The sequence below is a fragment of the Primulina tabacum genome, chromosome 17, assembly GCF_025594145.1.
Source record: "Primulina tabacum isolate GXHZ01 chromosome 17, ASM2559414v2, whole genome shotgun sequence".
NCBI classification, from domain to species: Eukaryota; Viridiplantae; Streptophyta; class Magnoliopsida; order Lamiales; family Gesneriaceae; genus Primulina; species Primulina tabacum.
In genome coordinates this window covers 7,817,847-7,842,634 of record NC_134566.1, presented here as the reverse complement: position 1 = coordinate 7,842,634, position 24,788 = coordinate 7,817,847, and the positions used below count along the sequence as shown (strand labels likewise).

The 24,788-nt window shown below is 38.4% G+C and overlaps 1 pseudogene; it reads right to left on the bottom strand.

Moving 5' to 3' along the window:
- Window positions 1-7,725: 7,725 nt before the first annotated feature.
- On the bottom strand, window positions 7,726-21,501 carry LOC142530452 (uncharacterized; annotated as a pseudogene).
- Window positions 21,502-24,788: the final 3,287 nt, after the last annotated feature.

Genomic DNA, 24,788 nt, shown 5'->3' with positions numbered 1-24,788 from the left:
TAATGGAATTCATTCTAATATACATATCACTATAAAGGTACAAGTCTTGTACAACAAGCATCAAACTCAAACTAAGGTTCAACAACTAAATGTCAAGTGCTGAGTCCTATCTACAGCAACGTGAAAGTCCGTAGTCTCCACTCTAATCACGATCACTCATCATCTCCTCAACTCTGATCATGTCCCACCTGTTGCCATGCACACATACAAACACGACAACAGCCGGATAACTCCGGTGAAAATAAAATCCCAGTATAAATCAATGAAACATGAGATCATATAAACAATGTAAGAGCATGTAACAAATATCAGTAATATGTATCAAATCTGACAACATAATCAATATCAAACTGTCAATCAGACTCGTGACTCTACGTCTCAAACTAGACTCATTCCTAGTCTAGGGATCCCGGTTTCCAAACGTTGGCATTCCTATATCGAATTTCAGTAATAGAAGAAACTCCAATTCTATTCAATCGATATAACAAAACATCCGGTGTCTTGACCCATCCGCCATAGACTTTGGCACTTTCGCCAACTCACTGTCTTGTGACAATGTGCAATGTGCCAGTGACGATTCCATCACTATCGGCACTTATGTCACAAGATCACTCGTCTAATACATGCTTTCTATAAATCAATAGAACAAGCATATCAATTCAAATCAATGCACACAATAACAATAAGTATGTGATTTAGGGAAACTCAAGTATATCACACTCGAGTCGTTCTCCCGGTACCACAATGACTTATACCTTTCTATAATCGCTGTTCTGACAACGTTCAAGTCTGGAATTCAAAGTCTGTCAACACTCAATCTGACAAAGACAATATCAAAAAGTACAATATCAATATACTGCTCAAATCAATACCAATCTGATCAATATGGATTTAACTCAAAATCAACGGCATAACGGAACAATCTTGATATCCCGGTCAATACCATATCAGTAAATAATAATTACAATCCATAACTGATATCCAATACAATCTGTAATCAATTCATAATTCAAATCTGTTCAATATCACTCGATATATTCTGAAAAATCATAACAATTCCATAATCAATCTGTTTCTCAGTCTGACTGCGATTCTACGATGTCTAACATATCAAGAACATCATATATGAATCATATTCAATTCTGGTAATATCATAATTCCAAATCTTATCAAAATGTAACAAAACTTACGACCAATTGTAGCCTATGTTGATAGGAGCACAGTACTAAAGTCGGATTCAAAATCTAACAAGCGGATCGAAATATAAAGGCGTAAAGATTTTTCACTCTTTCTCAGAAACCTTTTCTCAATTCTTTCCCTTTCTGCGGATGAAGACTCATGAATATATAGACATTGCATGGTTTACAAAACGTGGCATGATTCTTTAAGCAGCACGTCTCGCGCGTATGCGTGACATCACTCGGCGCATATGCGCGAGACACTATGTCTAGGCGCGTAGCATGCACAGTGCCTCGCGCATATGCGCGCCCTCAATCGGGGCATATGCGCGAGGTCCTTCGAAATTCTTCACAACTCTCGGGTACCCTCGCGCACATCCGCGGATTCATTTCGCGCATATGCGCGGAGTGGGCAGGGAACCTCGCGCATATGCGCGAGGCTCCATCCTCACACATAATTCAAATATCCTTTTCGCCTATCCCGGTCTAATCCGTTCCATCTATAATCACATCAATTAATCAACAAATCATTTCAGATTAATAACGTAGTAAATCCCGGGCATTACATTTCTCCCCCCCTAAGATATGATTTCGTCCCCGAAATCACCGGCAATCAATCATATCAATAAGAAGGAATGTATAACAGAAGCTGAATAAAATACTTACATCAATGAAATAATTATGGGAATCTTTATCTCATGCCCGACTCCGTCTCCCAGGTAGCTTCTTCGACACCGTGACGACTCCACCGAACTTTCACAAGTGGAATTGTTTTCGTTCTGAGCTGCTTTTCCTTCCGATCAAGAATCTGAATCGGCTTTTTGAAGTAGCTTAATGTCTCATCAAGCTCGGCCTCGTCTGGCTGCATAATGTGTGAAGCATCAGGCAGATATTTCCGTAGTAATGATACATGAAATACATCATGTATCCCAGATAAAGAAGGCGGCAATGTGAGTCGATAGGCACAATCTCCTATCTTCTCGAGAATCTCGTACGGCCCAATAAATCGCGGAGACAACTTTCCTTTCTTGCCAAATCTGACAACTCCCCTGAAAGGTGAAATCTTCAGGAATACTCGGTCTCCTGCCTCAAATACCAACGGTCGTCGTCTTATGTTGGCATATTTGGCTTGTCTATCTTGAGCTGCCTTCATTCTTTTCTGAATCAGCTTCACTTTTTCCGTCATATCTCTGATCATATCAGGTCCAATCTCAGAAACCTCAGAGATATCATCCCAATATAAAGGGGATCTGCATTTCTTTTCGTACAACGCTTCGTATGGAGCCATCTCAATTCTCGTCTGATAGCTATTGTTGTACGAGAACTCACAAAGTGACAATGCATCCTGCCAATTAGTGCTAAAATCAAGCACTACTGCTCTCAACATATCCTCCAGTGTCTGGATCATCCGCTCTGACTGTCCGTCAGTCTGTGGATGATATGGGGTACTCAGATGTAACTTCGTACCTAGATCCTGCTGCAAACTCTGCCAAAAGTGCGAAGTAAACCAAGGATCACGGTCTGAAACAATTGACTTCGGCACTCCGTGCAATCTAACTAGTTCTCTGACATAAATATTGGCCATCTGGTTGTGTCTGTATGTCATCTTGTATGGAATAAAGCATGCAGATTTGGTCAATCGATCAATCACGACCCAAATCGCATCACAACCTCTGTAGGATCTCGGTAATTGCGTCACAAAATCCATGGAAATGTGATCCCATTTCCATTCAGGAATAGACAAACTCTGCAACAATCCTCCTGGTTTTTTTCTTTCTGCTTTCACCTGTTGGCAATTCAGACACTTGGCTACAAAGTCAGTAACATCAGATTTCATCTGTTTCCACCAATACTGTGTCTTCAAATCATTATACATTTTTCTGCCACCAGGATGAATGCTAAAACGACTGCTGTGCGCTTCTGATAATATTCGCTGTCTCAAATCTGAAACATTTGGCACAACAATACGGTTATTCACATACAAAAGACCGTCACGAACCTGATATTCCGATTGATGTCCAGCTCTGACCAGAGCAATCGAATTCTGCACATTATGATCAACTTTCTGTGCCTCTTTGATTTTCAATATCAGTTCTGGTTCAGCTCGAATAGTACATAATCTCAGAGGCTGACAATCTGTTTCAAAAGCTAATCCAGACAAACAGCAATCTTCTATCAAATTTGAAACACCAATTGTCAAAAAGGACAATGAACATACCTTTCGACTCAGTGCATCTGCTGCTGCATTGGATTTCCCCGGATAGTACTTGATTTCACAATCAAAGTCTTTCAATAATCAAGCCATCTTCGTTGTCTCATATTCAACTCTGACTGTGAAAAGAGATATTTCAAGCTTTTGTGATCAGAATAAATTTCAAACTTCTCACCGTAAAGATAATGTCGTCATATCTTCAAAGCATATACAATGGCAGCTAATTCAAATCATGAATTAGGTAACGAGTCTTGTGTGGCTTCAGCTGTCTCGAGGTATGAGCAATAACATGCCCTCGCTGCATCAGAACACAACCTAATCCTCGGTGAGATACATCACAATAAACCACAAAATCATCAGTACCTGATGGAATAATCAATATTGGTGCACTGGTCAGTCTTTTCTTCAATTCAAGAAAGCTGGTTTCACATTCTTCAGACCAAACAAATGGAGCATTTTTCTGAGTCAACTGAGTAATAGGCTTGGCAATGCTAGAAAAATCTCTAATAAATCGACGGTAAGATCCTGCCAAACCCATAAAAATGCGAATCTCGGGCACTGATGTCGGTCTCGGCCAAGAAATCACTGCCTCAATCTTACTGAGATCAACTGATATACCGTCTCCAGATATAATATGCCCCAGAAATACAACCTGTCTCAACCAAAACTCGCATTTCGACAGTTTAGCATATAATTTCTCAGCCCTCAGAATTTTCAATACAATTCTCAAATGCTCGGCATGATCAATCATATTATTCTGTTGCGACTTTGATTGTTGCACTCCCAAGAGCAGGTTATCCACAAGTAGTATAATTCGGTGAGTCCGAATATCGTATCCACAGGGAAGCTAAGGTAATTACAAGTCCACTACAATGTCTTTTTGTTTTGTTTTTGTTTTTGTTTCTTTTTAATTTTAATTGTTTGAATCTTTAATGGGTAAATTTTAATTGTTCAAATTTTAATTTAAGTAGTTGAGATTAAAGGATCCACTCTTGGTATTTTAATAAAGTTAACATTAACAAAAAATATTGAAATCCACTTAATAAAATAGTTCCAATATATTAAATAATCATATTTATATTATGTTATATATTATTATCTTATAAGTATATAATTTATACCAAAACTTATAAATGTGGTCAAGTATTTATTGTGCTATATATATTTGTAAACACTAAATCAAGGTTCCCACTTTAAATGGTTGGTAAAACCAAACAAACATTTAAATGGTTCCAAGAATTTAATATTATAATATATTCATATATAACAAATCAAGGCATCCACTTTAAATGGTTGGTAATACCAAACTAACATTTAAATGGTTCCAAGAATTTAGTGTAACATATAGCAACAATAAATCAAAACTCCCACTTATAAGTAGGGTATAAAAATGCTTAAAGAAATAAATATAACATAAACAATAAATAATGATTAAATAATATAAAACATAGATTCTTACCTTTTAGTAACTTTATTATCATGCTAAGAGTTTCACCTTTTCATCTCTACTTTAGGAAGTTAGTTATTCATTATTCAAAGTGTAAAACTTTGAATATGAAATTAACATGCTAATTATATTTAAATGAAGAAATAAAGAAAAAATATAGAGAGAAATATTATGAACTCAAAGGTTTGTTCATAGAATGAGGGATATCTCAATACATTACAATGCACCCCTATTTATAGCCAAATTTGGGGAGACAACCACTAATAAAATATTATTTTTTTACACATAAGTCTTCATTGGTGTTCCAAGATATTATATTATATTACACATCACTTTTGAAAATCTTCTTCTCCTAATTTGCTTCTTCACATAAAAAGAAACATGTGGATAATTTAGTTGTCTACTTGTGGTATTTTTTTCAAACCATTGGCCAAGTAATTTGAGAGATATGGTCAAAATACTAGAGCATGGTAAAACTGCCACTCCTTTGTTAACTTTATTTGTTTCTTAATTTGATCCCAATTGTGAGAGGATTTTTATCTCATGCTTGCTACCAATATTATAGATATTAACATCAACTTTCTACAGGTCCAAGAATCATCTCAATCCCATTTGCAACGCCAAGTTTATTCTTGTTTTATCGAACCTGTAAAAAATAGTAAAAACTTGTAATTACACAACAACTTATATTTTATACAACTTATTATAAAACATATAATATTTAAACATTTAATAAAACAAAAACTATATATTTATATTATAAGACATTTAATTAATGTACAATTTTTATGTTTATCACACCTCTCAACCAGCTTATTGCTAGTCCCTAGCAATTTAAGCGTTAATAGCAATACAAAACATATTGATTAATTTAAATAGAAATGTAATCAAAACTATCTAAGTGTTTAAATTAAATTTGAAAACCGTCAAAGTTATATAAAGATCATCATAATTATAATTTATGAAATAATTTGAGATGATCAATTCAAAGCTTATTTCAGGTAGTTAAATGTACACGGACTTCAGAAATTCCTAGTAAGAGTCTCAACTCCATATCCTCACAGGTTAATAAATGTTTCAATTTATGGCAACGATTTCTCTCATGGAGTTGGAATACAGATAAATGCTCAGAAAAATGGTTTACAGAATGCAGACAGACAAACGAGCCAAACTAATCAAAAGATAGAAAATCCATTGATTCAAAATCTAGTTGTTCTTATTATATATTTTTTCCTGATATATATATATATATTTTTCATAACATCATGGCATCAGACTAAGTTTATGCTTCTTGACCACATATTTATTTAATTTGTACAATAAATTTCTCTCTTTCTTTCTTTTTTTTTTATGAGAGATATATGAGTCGTAGCATATAACTTAAAAATTACATAGATCTTCAATATGTTTCTTTTTGTATTTTTCTTCTTTTTTTTTTCAGGAAATATCTTTTTTTTTTCTAAATAAGAACTCAAGATCTAAACAATAGATAGTCTCTCTCATGATCAATAAAGGCTCGAAGGTTGTTTTCTCAGTCCTCTCCACTCACTCACAAAATATGTGTGAGTTTAAAATTTTAGGTACTCTTATAAGGTATATCTTGGGCCATATACTTTAATACCTGATTTTATCACAATGGTTAATCACTCAAAAAGATTTCATAAATCATATTTTTATATTGATCAGAATATTAAAATTGACTTTTTTTTTCAAATAAAAATTTAAACATTCTTAAATAGATTAATGCATGTTCTAATTTAAATCTTTCAAACATGTAATGTATGACATTTTTGCAAAAATTACTAAGATACAAACAATAAACATGATTTTATTTTAAAATAATATAAATATATATTTTTTATTTTTTTTAAATTTTTTAATTTTTTTTTATAAGTTTGTTCTCCCCCCAATCAGAATATGACATTGTCCCTAATGTCAAAATAACTATAAATAAAGAGTACATAATGAAAGAGATATCACCTGGAATTTTATTGAAGAAAACAAACTGAAACAAACGCAAACCAATCCACGAATTTTGAATCAATGATCCAACTTCCTTTTCTTACTGCTTGATTGCGACCAATTGATCTTTGTTATCATCGGATCAGGCTTATGAACAAAAGCTTCCAAATTATCAATTAATTGGTCGGCAGTCGAAGCACAGATGAGCATCCGTCGTGAATTTTCTGAAATGAAATTCTGTTCCACAGCTTTATCAAGAAATTTCAACAAACTGTCATAATAATTATTGATATTCAACAAGCCCACAGGTTTATTATGGATATTAAGTTGTGCCCAAGAAACAGTGTGAAAAATTTCTTCTAATGTACCAAAACCACCTGGTAGTGCGATAAAAACATCAGAATTTTCAATCATTTGAGTGATTCTTTCATACATAGAAAAAACTTTTAATTCCTCCCCAATCGTAACACCTGTAATATTTCCTTCAGCTAAAGCTGTAGGAATAATACCCAAAACCTGATTACCTCCAAGATGAGCAGATGTTGAAACAGATCTCATTAACCCAATATTACCTCCCCCATATATCAAATGAATTTTTCTCTCAGCCAATATCTTTCCAAGATTATTCGCTGCTTCTACAAACACTTCATTTTTTCCAGGACTCGACCCACAAAATACACAAATATTTTTCAATGTTTGTGCAGAGGATCCAGCCATGTTTTTACTTTCTTTTTTTGTCTGAGAAAATAGAGAGAAAGATGAGAGATTTTATAGGGGTAATATGTTATCATGACAAAACTATGGGTCACAGTTATAAACAGAATAAATAGTAAAAACAATAATGACACACATACATATAAACAGTAGTGTGATTGTGGCTCACAATTTTCCTCTGGTTTTACGTCAAGAAACGGCTTCGACGCTTTCTATGAGTCGAGGATATGCTTACCATCCAATTTTCTTATAAATTGGCAAACATGGTCTTTTTTAGTCGGATTCCCAAGACTATGACGCTCATCTTGGAAATGTTTCCATAAACGGAGAAGTTCAATATGCACATGTCCATTAGAATGCGTCTCAAGAGTCAATAAGATATTATCTAAAGACTCCTTACTCAGCCCATTCTTAATGAAACCAATTTTATCTTCTCTGTTATTGAAAATACATCCCAAAGATCTGCATCGTTTGTCACAAGTCCATCTTGCAAACCTATGACAAACCCCTAAACTTTTGGCCCTTCGTTTTTTCGCATAAGTGCTTTTTCCTAATCCAGGCAAATACCGAATGAGCAATGATTGTGGAACTTCTCCTCCTACTCGGACCTTAGCTTCTATTACAAGACGAATATCTTCTGGAATTCCTTTTTGCATTAGCAATCTCAATTTTCACACCTTCCTGCATAAATTTTTCTTAGAACATTTTCAGAAACAGAGGGAAAATATTTACAAATTTTTGAGAGAATTTCATCCATTTTGAAAAGAAAAGAAATGATTTTTTTTTATTTTTGTATCAGCAATTGTGGGTGTAGAACCCGTAAATCAGTAGACGTATAAGCCATGCATAATTCTAGATTTTTAAATTTAATTAACTTCATTGCATGATTATTTTAAATGCATTTGTTTGAAGTTAATTATTTATTATTTCAGTTCAGCAGTTTGATTTTTAGCATTTCAGTATTTTCAGTGAGGCCGGACCGGAGTTGGAGTTTTGAGATAGAATTTAAGATTTGAGAAATATTTCCAGAAGTTAATTTAGCTAGTAACTAAGTTCATTTAAGTTAGAAAGGAAGGTTTGAAGATTTAATTTAATTATTTGAGGTGATTAAGAAATGAACTCATTTAAGTTATTAAATTAAGGGGTTAGCTCACTAAATTATTTAAAGGATTAGTAAGGCTTTCAAGGATTATTAGTTGACTAGATAATCAACATTTCCCTTTATTTTATCATGCATTTTTCGGCCACCCTTAGTGCTAGAAGATTCATTTTCCAACTCACCAACTTTGACCAATTCTTTGCATGTAATTAGTAGGATAATTCTAGGATTTTTGGGAGCACAATTTAATTAAATAAATGGACATATCCTAGTCTAGAATCAAGCTAAATTTCGGCCACCACCTCCTAGAAGCATCCACCAACTCATTTGATATCAATTCAAAATTCAAATTCAAAAGGGGAGTGGACTTGGTCTTGATATGATCCTATTTTTGTGCACCCTTCTCCTCACCTTCATAACCATCACTCCCCCCTCCACCTCCACCAAAAATAAGACCCCTTTTCAGTAGAAAAAACGTGGATAGCAGCTAGGGAGAAAGGGAGAAAAATCGAGAGCCAAGAAAGGTAGAGAAGCAAGCCACTCCGTCTCCTCCGCGCCGTCTCGTCTCTTCTTTTCGTTTTCTTTCGAAACGAAACCAGGCATGTCTAGATTCTTTCTAAACCTCAATCAAGTCATATTATCATTTATTTTTCAGTACATGATCATGTTTATTCAAGTAAAAATCGAGATCCATGTCAAAACATTTTGAAACAACACATGCAGAATTTTCGATTTTCCTTGGCAAGCTTCACGGTTTCTTTTGGTTTGTGAGTTTCAGGTATTGGATCGACTCCAGGCTCCCAAGGCGATTTATATACATGTAATAGGATGCATTAGGACCACATTTGTCCATCGGTTTCAGCCCATGCTCGCTGGAAAGCAAGAAATGACAGCAAGACCATTTGTGTCCCTTTTTGAGTTCGAAAATTTCAGTTTTTATGTCAAGGGGTTTGGATCTGATCTTGGCTGCCCTAAGGGCTCTTAGCCATGGTTGGATCACTTCCCTAGCATTTCTAAGACGTGACTAAGTTGCCCTTTTGGTGGCTTGGTCCATGGTTCATCAGTTTTTAATAAAAACATCACAACAGCCCCTATACCCCTTCGGCTACTTCGGTTGGACAGCTTTCGGTTCGTTTCTTTTGGTTGCTTGGTATGGATCTTGGTTGGCCTATGGCCCTTAGCCATGGTTCATATCATGCTCCTAGATGTCTAGATCGTGCCATGGTCAATCAAATGGCCACTGGAACGACGCAAGACATCGATCATAGCATAAACACTACACACGAATGCACGTTGCTCTCGGTTGGACCCTTCGGTTAAGATTTGGTGTGATGCGGATTGTGGCTGGCCTAGGGCCCTTAGCCATGGTTCAAATCATTCCTTGGGATGTTGGTAAGAGTCTCTGGTCGGTGGTTCACGCCCCTAATGGCCGATAGTCTCGAAACCAATGCAAGTCTTGTAGTGCGCAGCTGCTGTATTTTTTTTGACAGCAAGTATGCTGCTGTTCAGAAGCGTCGTTTGAGTTCTTGGTTGGCTTTTAGCCTATGGCCTTGGACTGGACAGTGCCTCATTGAGTTGGGAAGGTCATGTTTTTGACCGTTTGTCATTTGGATCATTTTTGAGGTCGTACGAGAATTTACGGTGCAATGTGCCAAATTGACTCTCGAAAGAGCGTTTCGTGTTTTGGCCTCCATTTCACCTAGATTTCGACCCTATCATTTTAGGAGCATTATTTTATGATTTTTCAGTGTATTTTAATCATGACTATACGTCGGTTCAGTGTCGGTTCAGGTTGGCTCGGAGTCATGATTAAATGCGAAGTCATTAGGCGTCATAGTCGCATCTTTTGAACGTAAATTGCATCGTTGGTCAAGTTTAAGCTATTGCATATTTTTCATGGCACAGTTAGGTTGCAGCGAGCCTGGGAACGATCCAATCCAATCCAGTTGGTAAAATTACAGGAATTTTCATTACGCCAGTTAATTATTTTACGTGCATTAAATAGAAAATGAATATTTTTGAGATTTATGCGATATGGCTTGTGGTTCATTCACTATGTGGGAGTGTTATTTTTATACGGTCGCCAGTGACCGATCAGTTCAGTATGGTACCACCCGGTCGCCAGTGACCGGCCAGCTCAGATCAGTTTCAGCCTCCCCGGTAGCCAGTTACCGATCAGTTCAGCTTAGTGCAGTGGCCACAGGCGTAAAACATAATCTCAACAGAAAATTTTACCAGATATTTCAGTACAGGCTCCAAGGAGCAAATATTTTTACAGTGACTTCCAGTTCAGTTATGCACGTATTATAATTGCTCAGTACAGATTATTTTCAGTATGCCTCAGGACAGGATATTTTATCACATGCATATTTTAATTCAGATTTTTACTCGTTACCTGCGATATATGCATGCTGAGTCTTTAGGCTCACTAGACTTGATTGTTGTAGGTACTGATGAGGCCAGGGCCGAGGGCGGGGACCAGTGAGCCAGCTTGGGTCGGCAGTAGTGGCACCCGAGGACCTCAGAGCAGCAGTTGTTATTTTCTTCGCAAACAATTTTTATCAGTTGTTGGATATTTTTAAATCGTTGTTGTTGGCAAAACTTTGATTTCCTTCCGCTGCAATATTTTGAAATATTGAACTTGATTCACCAGTGATTTTATGAATGAGGCCATTTAAGTTCTTTTAAAAAGAAAATTTTTTTAATTTTCCGCAAAATTTCCAAGCAAGTAGTTCGAGGGCCTTCACAGTTGGTATCAGAGCGGTGGTTCTGTATAGGGTTTCACTACTACTGACCGCGAGAAGCTCACGAAGCCACGCCTTTGGTCTGTAAGTTTTTCAGTTCAGCATTTTGTTCAACATTTTAGTTAAAGCATGAATTATTTTGTCAGCATGCTTCCAGATTTTCAGTATTTCAGAGTTCATTTAAAATAAATTATGGAATTATGCATGTTAGTTACGTATGGGTTATGTTGGAACAATATGCCCCCTAGACGCATTTTAGAGCGCAACAGAGAGGTGGAGCCTCGCCGAGAGGACAGAGAGGAGCATAGACCGGAGGGAGACCTACCACCTCCTCCACCGCCCCCACCGGACATGAGTGCCCAGATGTTAGCTGGGATGGCACAGTTCTTCGCACAGTTTGCGGGGGGCAATGCCGCAGCCGTAGCCGCAGCCGCAGCCAGGCCGACAGGGCCCGAGGCTGTGTATGAGCGATTCATGAAGATGCGCCCGAAGGAATTCTCTGGGGCATCTGACCCCATGGTTGCCGAGGGATGGATCAAATCCCTCGAGGTGATCTTCGATTTTATGGAGCTGGAGGACGCAGACCGAGTCCGATGTGCCACCTACCTGTTCACTGGAGACGCCCGCTTATGGTGGGAAGGAGCTTCGGTAGCCCTGACATTGGCTACACTTTCTTGGACCCGCTTTACGGAGGTTTTCTACTCCAAGTATTTTGCTGAGGAGGTTCGCACCAGGCTGACCACCGAGTTCATGAGCCTGAGACAGGGGGATATGTCGGTTACGGAGTTTATCCATAAGTTCGAGAGGGGCTGTCACTTTGTGCCCCTGATAGCGAATGATGCCAAAGCCAAGCTGATGCACTTCCTGGTGGGTTTACGGCCGATCTTGCGCCGGGATGTTAGGGTATTTGACCCTGCTACTTATGAGATTGCCGTCTCCAAGGCCTTAGCCGCAGAGCAGGATCTGCGGGATATCGAGAGGGATCGCCAGGGCAAGCGCCCAGTCCAGGCACCGCACCGCCCTCCTCCTCATCAGCATCAGCAGCAGAATAAGAGGCCTTTTCATGGACCGCCCAGGAACCGAGGCCAGCAGCAGCAGCAGCAGCGGGGACGCCCAGCCCCGAGGACTCAGGAGCACCCAGTTTGTCCCAGGTGCTCACGTCGCCATCCTGGAGCATGTATGGCTGGCTCAGGAAAGTGTTTTAAGTGTGGCAGTCCATACCACATGTTGCTGCAGTGCCCTCAGAGGAATCTGCCTACCCAAGGCAGAGTTTTTGCTCTCCATGCCGCGGAAGCCAACCCGGAGACTATGTTGTTGACAGGTACCTTTAAACTTTAAGTTATTCTTCGAATTTCAACATTTTGGGAATCGGGATTTAGATTTTGAACTTAGAACTGTTATAGGATTGCATGCTCTACTCAGATTTATTTCGGGGAAATTAAGCTAGAGGAACCTTGACCTTTGCATGTCTATAAGTTTAGATCTTGTAGTGGGATTCAACTTAGAACTCCGCTCTTTCAGGGAGAATTTTTATATCTGGTTCCGCTACCAAGGCCTTGATAGATTCAGGGGCCACTCACTCGTTTATTTCGGAGGTCTTTGCAAACTTTCTCAAGATCCAGACCATTGGGCTAGATACAGCCTTTTCAATAGTGTTGCCGTCAGGCGAGGAGATGGCAGCCACCAATGTTATCCGAGATATAGACCTTGAGCTGCACGGTAATCTTGTTTATGCGGATCTGATTGTGCTACCGATGCCGGAATTTGACATCATCCTAGGGATGGACTGGCTATTGAGGAACAGAGTGTTGATAGACTTCCAGCGGAGATCCGTTCTTGTCCGACCGCCTGGAATGGAGCAGTTCTTATTTGAGCCGGACAGGTACTTTCCTTTACCGCGCATTATTCCTTATGTTCAGGCTAGGAAGCTCATGCATAGAGGGTGTCGGGCATTTCTAGCAACCTTTTTATCTGTCCCCGAGGAACCCAGCCAGTCAGCCTCAGATGTTCCGATTGTCAGAGATTTCTTAGACGTTTTTCCCTAAGACGTCTCTGGTATGCCACCCGAGAGAGAGGTGGAGTTTTCCATTGAGCTTATGCCAGGTACGGCTCCGATATCCAAAGCACCGTACCGTCTAGCACCGACAGAGATGGCAGAGCTTAAGAAGCAGATCCAAGAACTTCTTGACAAGGAGTTCATTCGCCCGAGCTTTTCTCCATGGGGCGCGCCAGTCTTATTCGTGAAAAAGAAGGATGGCTCGATGAGGCTTTGCATTGACTACCGGGAGTTGAACAGGGTTACAGTGAAGAATAAATACCCACTGCCGAGGATTGACGATCTGTTTGACCAGTTGCAGGGAGCTTCGATTTTCTCCAAGATAGATCTGCGTTCCGGTTATCACCAGTTGAGGGTGAGAGATGCTGATGTCTCGAAGACAGCTTTCAGGACTCGTTATGGCCACTACGAGTTCCTAGTGATGCCGTTCGGTCTGACGAATGCGCCAGCGATCTTCATGGATCTCATGAATCGCGTATTTCAGCCGTACCTCGACCAGTTTGTGATAGTGTTCATAGATGACATTCTCGTCTACTCCAAGAGTCGGAAGGAGCACAGCAGGCATCTGACCACAGTGTTGCAGACATTGCAGAAACATAAATTATTCGCAAAGTTCAGTAAGTGCGAATTCTGGTTAGAGAAGGTGGCGTTCTTGGGCCACATTGTTTCTAGCAGTGGTATTGAGGTAGACCCCGCAAAAGTTGCAGCAGTCAGAGATTGGGTTGTGCCTCAGAATGCATCAGAGATCCGCAGTTTTCTTGGGCTAGCAGGATATTACAGGAAATTCATTCAGGGATTCTCATCCATTGCCGTTCCACTTACAGCACTGACCAAGAAAAATGTGAAGTTTGTGTGGAGCGAGGAGTGTCAGAAGAGCTTCGATACTTTGAAGCAAGCTCTTATCTCAGCACCCGTTTTGGCTGTACCGTCAGGATCTGGTGAGTTTGTCCTTTATACCGATGCTTCAAAGCTTGGTTTAGGTGCAGTTTTGATGCAGCATGGGAGAGTGATAGCGTATGCTTCTCGACAGCTGAAAATCCATGAGAAGAATTACCCTACCCATGATCTGGAGTTAGCGGCCGTAGTTTTTGCTTTGAAGATTTGGAGGCACTATCTGTATGGGGAGAAGTGTCAGATCTTTACCGACCATAAGAGCCTCAAGTATTTCTTTACGCAGAAGGAGCTGAACATGCGTCAGAGACGTTGGTTGGAGCTTGTGAAAGACTACGATTGTGACATTAGCTACCACCCAGGTAAAGCTAATGTAGTTGCGGATGCTTTGAGCAGGAAAGTCGCAGTGATGGCTCATTTGACGATGCAGAAACCTCTTCAGATTGAGATGCAGAGGTTTGATCTTGAGACTTACCCTCGAGGTAGAGTTCCTCGTTTATCTACCTTTACTATCCAGTCCTCTCTTATTGACCGTATTCGCAGCGGTCAGGCAGCAGATGAGCAGTTGGCACAGTGGAAGAAGAGAGATGAAGCTAAGGGCAGTGTTTTGTATTCAGTCAGCAACGGTATTGTGAGATACCGAGATAGGATATGGGTTCCTAGCAGTGATTCTATCCGAGCAGACATCTTATCAGAGGCCCATACGTCCCCGTACTCCATTCACCCTGGGAGTACGAAGATGTACAAAGATCTGCAGCTACTGTATTGGTGGCCAGGGATGAAGAAGGACATCAGGCGTTTTTTATCCGAGTGCCTGACTTGCCAGTTAGTGAAGGCCGAGCATCAGAGACCAGCAGGTTTGCTCAAGCCTCTTCCTATTCCCGAGTGGAAGTGGGAGAACATTACCATGGACTTTGTGACCGAATTGCCGAGGTCAGCCAGAGGATCGAATGCTATCTGGGTGATTGTAGATCGTCTTACCAAATCAGCGCACTTCTTGCCTATTAAGACGACTTTCACCATGGTTTAGTATGCAGAGCTGTATATCCGAGCGATAGTCCGACTCCACGGTATTCCAGTTTCTATCGTATCCGACAGAGATCCCAGATTCACTTCTTCGTTTTGGAAGAGTTTGCATTCGACTTTGGGTACGAAGTTGCTGTTTAGCACAGCTTTCCATCCGCAGACAGATGGACAGTCGGAGCGAGTTATTCAGATCTTAGAGGATCTTCTCCGTGCTTGCGTCATTGATTTCTCTGGGAGTTGGGAGTCGAACTTACCATTGGTAGAGTTCACCTATAACAACAGTTTCCAGTCGTCCATAGGTATGGCTCCGTATGAAGCGCTGTATGGTCGCAAGTGTAGATCTCCTGTTCATTGGGATGAAGTAGGAGAGAGAGCAGAGTTGGGTCCAGAGATTGTTCAGCAGGCAGCAGATGTAGTAGTCAGGATCCGTGATAGAATGAGGACTGCTCAGAGCCGACAGAAGAGTTATGCCGATCAGCGGAGGAGAGAATTAGAGTTTGCAGTGGGCGATCATGTCTTCGTGAAAGTGGCACCTATGAAGGGTGTCATGAGATTTGGCAAGAAAGGGAAGCTCAGTCCGAGATTCATTGGACCGTTTGAGATCCTCGACAGAGTTGGGACGCTAGCGTATCGTGTGGCTCTTCCGCCAAATCTGGCCGGAGTACACAATGTCTTTCACGTCTCCATGCTGAGGAAGTATATGGCAAATCCTTCGCATGTGCTGAATTTCGAGCCGTTGCAGCTTACTCCGAACTTATCTTATGAGGAGAGACCCGTGCAGATCCTAGACAGACAGGAGAAGAAACTTCGGAACAAGTTGGTTAAGCGAGTCAAAGTCAAATGGCTCAACCATTCAGAGGAGGAAGCTACGTGGGAGTCTGAGCCGGAGATGAGAAGTAGATACCCCGAGTTATTCGGTGAGTTCTAATTTCGAGGACGAAATTTATTTAAGGGGGGAAGGATTGTAGAACCCGTAAATCAGTAGACGTATAAGCCATGCATAATTCTAGATTTTTAAATTTAATTAACTTCATTGCATGATTATTTTAAATGCATTTGTTTGAAGTTAATTATTTATTATTTCAGTTCAGCAGTTTGATTTTTAGCATTTCAGTATTTTCAGTGAGGCCGGACCGGAGTTGGAGTTTTGAGATAGAATTTAAGATTTGAGAAATATTTCCAGAAGTTAATTTAGCTAGTAACTAAGTTCATTTAAGTTAGAAAGGAAGGTTTGAAGATTTAATTTAATTATTTGAGGTGATTAAGAAATGAACTCATTTAAGTTATTAAATTAAGGGGTTAGCTCAATAAATTATTTAAAGGATTAGTAAGGCTTTCAAGGATTATTAGTTGACTAGATAATCAACATTTCCCTTTATTTTATCATGCATTTTTCGGCCACCCTTAGTGCTAGAAGATTCATTTTCCAACTCACCAACTTTGACCAATTCTTTGCATGTAATTAGTAGGATAATTCTAGGATTTTTGGGAGCACAATTTAATTAAATAAATGGACATATCCTAGTCTAGAATCAAGCTAAATTTCGGCCACCACCTCCTAGAAGCATCCACCAACTCATTTGATATCAATTCAAAATTCAAATTCAAAAGGGGAGTGGACTTGGTCTTGATATGATCCTATTTTTGTGCACCCTTCTCCTCACCTTCATAACCATCACTCCCCCCTCCACCTCCACCAAAAATAAGACCCCTTTTCAGTAGAAAAAACGTGGATAGCAGCTAGGGAGAAAGGGAGAAAAATCGAGAGCCAAGAAAGGTAGAGAAGCAAGCCACTCCGTCTCCTCCGCGCCGTCTCGTCTCTTCTTTTCGTTTTCTTTCGAAACGAAACCAGGCATGTCTAGATTCTTTCTAAACCTCAATCAAGTCATATTATCATTTATTTTTCAGTACATGATCATGTTTATTCAAGTAAAAATCGAGATCCATGTCAAAACATTTTGAAACAACACATGCAGAATTTTCGATTTTCCTTGGCAAGCTTCACGGTTTCTTTTGGTTTGTGAGTTTCAGGTATTGGATCGACTCCAGGCTCCCAAGGCGATTTATATACATGTAATAGGATGCATTAGGACAAAATTTGTCCATCGGTTTCAGCCCATGCTCGCTGGAAAGCAAGAAATGACAGCAAGACCATTTGTGTCCCTTTTTGAGTTCGAAAATTTCAGTTTTTATGTCAAGGGGTTTGGATCTGATCTTGGCTGCCCTAAGGGCTCTTAGCCATGGTTGGATCACTTCCCTAGCATGTCTAAGACGTGACTAAGTTGCCCTTTTGGTGGCTTGGTCCATGGTTCATCGGTTTTTAATAAAAACATCACAACAGCCCCTATACCCCTTCGGCTACTTCGGTTGGACAGCTTTCGGTTCGTTTCTTTTGGTTGCTTGGTATGGATCTTGGTTGGCCTATGGCCCTTAGCCATGGTTCATATCATGCTCCTAGATGTCTAGATCGTGCCATGGTCAATCAAATGGCCACTGGAACGACGCAAGACATCGATCATAGCATAAACACTACACACGAATGCACGTTGCTCTCGGTTGGACCCTTCGGTTAAGATTTGGTGTGATGCGGATTGTGGCTGGCCTAGGGCCCTTAGCCATGGTTCAAATCATTCCTTGGGATGTTGGTAAGAGTCTCTGGTCGGTGGTTCACGCCCCTAATGGCCGATAGTCTCGAAACCAATGCAAGTCTTGTAGTGCGCAGCTGCTGTATTTTTTTTGACAGCAAGTATGCTGCTGTTCAGAAGCGTCGTTTGAGTTCTTGGTTGGCTTTTAGCCTATGGCCTTGGACTGGACAGTGCCTCATTGAGTTGGGAAGGTCATGTTTTTGACCGTTTGTCATTTGGATCATTTTTGAGGTCGTACGAGAATTTACGGTGCAATGTGCCAAATTGACTCTCGAAAGAGCGTTTCGTGTTTTGGCCTCCATTTCACCTAGATTTCGACCCTATCATTTTAGGAGCATTATTTTATGATTTTTCAGTGTATTTTAATCATGACTATACGTCGGTTCAGTGTCGGTTCAGGTTGGCTCGGAGTCATGATTAAATGCGAAGTCATTAGGCGTCATAGTCGCATCTTTTGAACGTAAATTGCATCGTTGGTCAAGTTTAAGCTATTGCATATTTTTCATGGCACAGTTAGGTTGCAGCGAGCCTGGGAACGATCCAATCCAATCCAGTTGGTAAAATTACAGGAATTTTCATTACGCCAGTTAATTATTTTACGTGCATTAAATAGAAAATGAATATTTTTGAGATTTATGCGATATGGCTTGTGGTTCATTCACTATGTGGGAGTGTTATTTTTATACGGTCGCCAGTGACCGATCAGTTCAGTATGGTACCACCCGGTCGCCAGTGACCGGCCAGCTCAGATCAGTTTCAGCCTCCCCGGTAGCCAGTTACCGATCAGTTCAGCTTAGTGCAGTGGCCACAGGCGTAAAACATAATCTCAACAGAAAATTTTACCAGATATTTCAGTACAGGCTCCAAGGAGCAAATATTTTTACAGTGACTTCCAGTTCAGTTATGCACGTATTATAATTGCTCAGTACAGATTATTTTCAGTATGCCTCAGGACAGGATATTTTATCACATGCATATTTTAATTCAGATTTTTACTCGTTACCTGCGATATATGCATGCTGAGTCTTTAGGCTCACTAGACTTGATTGTTGTAGGTACTGATGAGGCCAGGGCCGAGGGCGGGGACCAGTGAGCCAGCTTGGGTTGGCAGTAGTGGCACCCGAGGACCTCAGAGCAGCAGTTGTTATTTTCTTCGCAAACAATTTTTATCAGTTGTTGGATATTTTTAAATCGTTGTTGTTGGCAAAACTTTGATTTCCTTCCGCTGCAATATTTTGAAATATTGAACTTGATTCACCAGTGATTTTATGAATGAGGCCATTTAAGTTCTTTTAAAAAGAAAATTTTTTTAATTTTCCGCAAAATTTCCAAGCAAGTAGTTCGAGGGCCTTCACAGTGGGAAACTGATTTAACCGACTATGAGAGTCACAGAGTACCGTTATCCGCCATTTAATCGGGAAAATAAAAAGATTATGAAAACCTGAAATAAAAACAAACAAACTTAAATGCAACACCAAAAAAATAAAAAAAAATCAAGGATCAGAAAGGGAAATAAACTCTTCTTGAATGATTTCATTTTCTAAAAATGGTTTAAGCCTTTGTCCATATACTTTAAAAATATCACCATTTTTAGGATTTTCAATATCCACAGCTCCATAAGTATACACATGCTTTACAACATATGGGCCTGTCCATCTTGATCGTAATTTTCCCGGGAATATGTGAAGTCGAGAATTATAAAGCAAAACTTTTTTACCAATCTCAAAAGATTTTCTAAGAATTGTTTTATCATGAAATGATTTGATTTTTGCTTTATAAATCCTTGAATTCTCATACGCGTCATTTCTGAGTTCATCAAGTTCATTAAGTTGCAATTTACGCTATTTGTTGGCATCATCCATGCTTGAATTTAAAGTTTTGATCATCCAATAAGCTTTATGTTCCAATTCCACAGGCAAATGACAATGTTTTCCATAAACCAACCTATAGGGAGACATATTCAATGATGTTTTAAAAGCTGTTCGATATGCCCAAAGTGCATCATTAAGTCGCAGAGACCAATCTTTTCTATTTGAGTTAACAGTTTTTTTCAAAATTTGCTTTATCTCCCAATTAGCTAATTCAACTTGTCCATTTGTTTGAGGATGATAAAGAGTAGTTACTTTATGAGTAATACCATATTTTTTCATTAATGAAGCAAATGGTTTATTAACAAAGTGAGTTCCCCCATCACTTATCATGGCTCGAGGAATTCCAAATCTACTAAAAATATTTTCTTTTAAAAATTTGATGACGATTTTATGATCATTTGTTCGACATGGAATTGCCTCTATCCATTTGGAAACATAATCAACTGCAACTAAAATATACAAGTATCCAAACGACGGTGAAAAAGGTCCCATAAAATCTATTCCCCAACAATCAAAGATTTCAATTTCAATAATAGGATTCAAAGGCATCATGTTTCTTTTTGAAATCGCACCCAATTTTTGACAATTTTCACAGATCTTGCAGATTTCGTGGGTGTCTTTAAACAAAGTGGGCCAATAAAATCCACACTGCAAGATTTTTGCAGCCGTTTTCTTTGAAGAAAAATGTCCTCTGCATGCTTCTGAATGACAAAATTTAATGACACTACTTACCTCATTGTCGGGTATGCAACGTCGAAAAATTTGATCTGGACAATACTTGAACAGATACGTATCATCCCAATAAAAGTTTTTTACCTCATTCAAAAATTTTCTTTTATCTTGAGAACTCCATTGCGGTGGCATTTTTCCAGTCACAAGAAAATTTACTATGTTAGCAAACCAAGGTGTAGTAGTAACTGAAAATAGATGTTCATTAGGAAAATTATCGTTAATTGGTGTCATTTCACAAGATGATCCTGTTACTAGTCTAGATAAATGATCGGCTACGACATTCTCAGTTCCTTTTTTATATTTGATCACAATGTCAAATTCTTGGAGCAACAAAATCCATCGTATCAGTCGTGGCTTTGCATCCTGTTTGGTCAACAAATATCTAATAGCAGAATGATCAATAAACACAATAGTCGTTGATCCAATCAAATAAGAACGAAATTTATCTAATGCAAATACTACAGCAAGTAGTTCTTTTTCAGTTGTGGAGTAATTCATTTGAGCATTGTTTAAAGTTCTACTTGCATAATATATCACATAAGGCTTACCATTTCTTCTTTGACCCAATACTGCACTGACTGCATAATCACTCGCATTGCACATGATTTCAAATGGTAAAGACCAATCAGGAGGTTGCATGATAGGAACTGATGTCAAATGTCGAATGATTTTATCAAAAGCATTTTGACATTCTTGAGTCCACTCAAATGCAGTGTCTTTTGTTAAGAGGTTACAAATGGGTTTAGAGATTAAACTAAAGTCCTTTATAAACCTCCTATAAAATCCAGCATGTCCCAAAAATGAGCGAATTTCTTTAATGGCTTTTGGAGGGGGTAAATTGGCAATGACATCAACTTTTGCTTTATCAACTTCAATTTCATGAGATGACACAACATGTCCCAAAACAATTCCAGAAATAATCATGTAATGACATTTTTTCCCAATTTAAAATAAGAACTTTTTCCTCGCATCTTTTTAAAACTTTTTCCAAATTTTCAAGACAATCATCAAATGTATTCCCAAAGACAGTTAAATCATCCATGAAAATTTCCAAACAATTTTCAACCATGTCGCAAAAAATGCTTAGCATACATCTTTGAAATGTTGCTAGGGCATTGCATAATCCAAATGGCATCCTTCTAAATGCAAATGTTCCAAAAGGACATGTGAATGTAGTTTTATCTTGATCTTCGAGTGCAATGGGAATTTGATAATAACCTGAATATCCATCAAGAAAACAGTAGTATGGATGACCTGCTATTCTTTCTAAAATTTGATCCAAAAATGGTAATGGAAAATGATCTTTTCTAGTGGCGTCATTTAATTTTCTATAATCAATACACATCCGCCAACTAGATGGGACTCGACTTGTTAACAATTCACCTTTTTCATTTTTTATCACTGTGATGCCAGATTTTTTTGGAACTACTTGTGTTGGGCTTACCTACTTACTATCAGAAATAGGGTAGATAATCCTAACATCAAGTAGTTTAAGAACTTCAGTTTTCACAACATCTTTCATGTGTGGATTTAATCTTCTTTGTGGTTGTTGAGATGTTTTTGCATTTTCTTCTAAGTGAATTTTGTGAGTGCAAATTAGTGAATTAATGCCCTTGGGATCTTTTAGTGTCCAACCAATTGCATTTTTATGTCTTTTAAGCATATCAACTAATTTACCTTCTTGATCACTTTCTAGTTTGAAAGAAATTACCACAGGATATGTTTCATCTTCTCCAAGAAATGCATACTTCAATTCTTCTGGCAAGGGTTTTAACTCCAATATGTGTGATTCGTCTTTGTTCTCATATTTTGCATCAAATTCTTTCTCTGATCCTGGTAACGAGTGATACCTGATAAAATCATCAAGATCAATTTCAATATTTTCTTTAACAGTTTCAATTGAACAAATATCTAATTGATCACGAGTACTCCATTCTTGAATGTTTTCTTCCACCAGAGTTTCAATAAGATTTTCATCTTCACTTTCATCTCCTTTGTCATGTGATTTGCTTACAAAGATTAAAAACATTGAGCTCCAAGGTCATGTTACCAAATGACAACTTCATTATTCCATTCCTGCAATTTATAAGAGCATTAAAAGTTGCTAAAAATGGACGACCCAGAATTACAGGAATTGCATTACAAGCTTCGATAGGTTGTGTATCTAGAACTATGAAATCGACATGATATACAAAGTTAACTTGGACCAATACGTCTTCTACCATACCTCTTGGCACTTTAACAGATCTATCGGCAAGTAAAAGTGTTACCGAAGTAGATTTTAACTTGCCTAAATTGAGTTCTTGATAAACTGAATATGGAAGTAAATTCACACTAGCTCCAAGATCAAGCAAGGCTTTTTTAATCTTTCGTTCTCCAATAATACATGAAATAGTAGGACAATCAGGGTCTTTGTATTTCAAAGTATTATTATTTTGAATGATTGCACTTACTTGTTCGGCTAAAAATGCTTTCTTTTTTACATTTAATTTTCTTTTCATAGTGCACAAGTCTTTCAAAAATTTGGCATATGATGGTACCTGTTTTATTGCATCTAATAAAGGAATATTAACTTTTACTTGTTTAAAAATATCATATATATCAGAATTCAAATTTGATTTTTTTGTATTTTTCAATGCATGAGGAAATGGTGGTGACACTGTATGTTGAACCTCCTCTTCGCAAGTTATGGGTTCCACTTCCTTACCCTTTGGAGTTGATTTATCATCATTTTCACAAGGTTCAAGAATGGATTTTTCCACAACCTTACCACTTCGAAGGGTAATAAAAGATTTTACCTGATCCATCGGTTGAGTTCAAGAAGTTCCAGTTTGTGAATGATGATCCTTGGGATTAGGCAGAGGTTGTGAAGGAAATTTACCTTTTTCATGAACATTAAGTGCAGATGCAAATTTAGCAAGAGTATCTTTCAAATCTGTCATGGTTTGAGCAGTTTGAGTATTGATAGACTCTTGCTTTGCAATGAAAGAATTCAATGTATCTTCCAAATTTCTTTTAGGTGGAGGAACATAAGGTGCATAATTTTGAAAATTTTGTTGATTTTGGAAATGTGGTTGTGAAAATTGTGCAGTATTATCATTTCTCCAACTAAAATTTGGATGATTTCTCCAACCTGGATTGTAATTTTGAGAAAATGGTTCAAAATTTGGCCTTTTGAAATTGTTCAAAACATTGTCTTGTTCATGGAGACATTCTTTAAAAGAGGGCAAAGTGGGACAATCTTTTGTAAAATGATTACTTGTATCACAGATGTGACACACAATTTCTTGAACAGATTTTAATTGACCATTCTTTTTCAATTCAAGTGCCTCAACTTTTCTTGCCAAAGAGGTAAATCTAGAGATCATGTTCATCTTTGAGAGTGTACATACCTCCACCAGATGTAGGAGTTTGAATCTTGTTTGATGGTTCAATTGTACCTATCGTGTCCCAATTTTGAGCATTTTCAGCTAATGAATCGAGATACTCAATTGCCTCGTTTGGATCTTTATCTTCAAATGTTCCATTACACATAAATATAACCATTTGCCTATCTTTAGGTGTTAAGCCTTCATAAAATTGAGAAACAACTCTCCAAATTTCAAAACCATGATGTGGACAAACATTAAGCAATTCTTTGTATCTATCCCAACACTGATAAAAAGTTTCTCCTTGTTTTTGAGTGAAAGTGATGATTTGCCTTTTGAAAGAATTTGTTCTATGAGATGGAAAAAACTTTTTCAAAAATTGTTGTTGCAATTCATCCCAAGTTCGAATGGATCCCGATCTAAGATTTTGTAGCCAAGTTTTAGCTTTATCTTTTAAAGAAAAAGGAAAAAGCTTAAGTCGAATGGTGTTCATGCTACAATTTAGATCATTATATGTGTTGCACACTTCTTCAAATTATCGTAAATGCATGTATGGATTTTCAGAATCTAAGCCATGAAAATTGGGTAAAAGTTGGATAATACCAGGCTTAAAATTGAAATGAGATGCATCAGGGGAAAAACTAGACATGAAGGTGCACTAGTACGTGTAGGATTCATGTGTTCTCTAAGTGTTCTTCGTCTATCATGATCATGTTGAGATTGAATTTCATCTTCATTTTCCTGGATGGGTTCTTCCACCATGTTTTGTAAAAATAAAGGGTTATTTCGAATGAGTCGACCACTAAGTGTACGTGATCAAATGCTCATGCAAATGCAAATGCA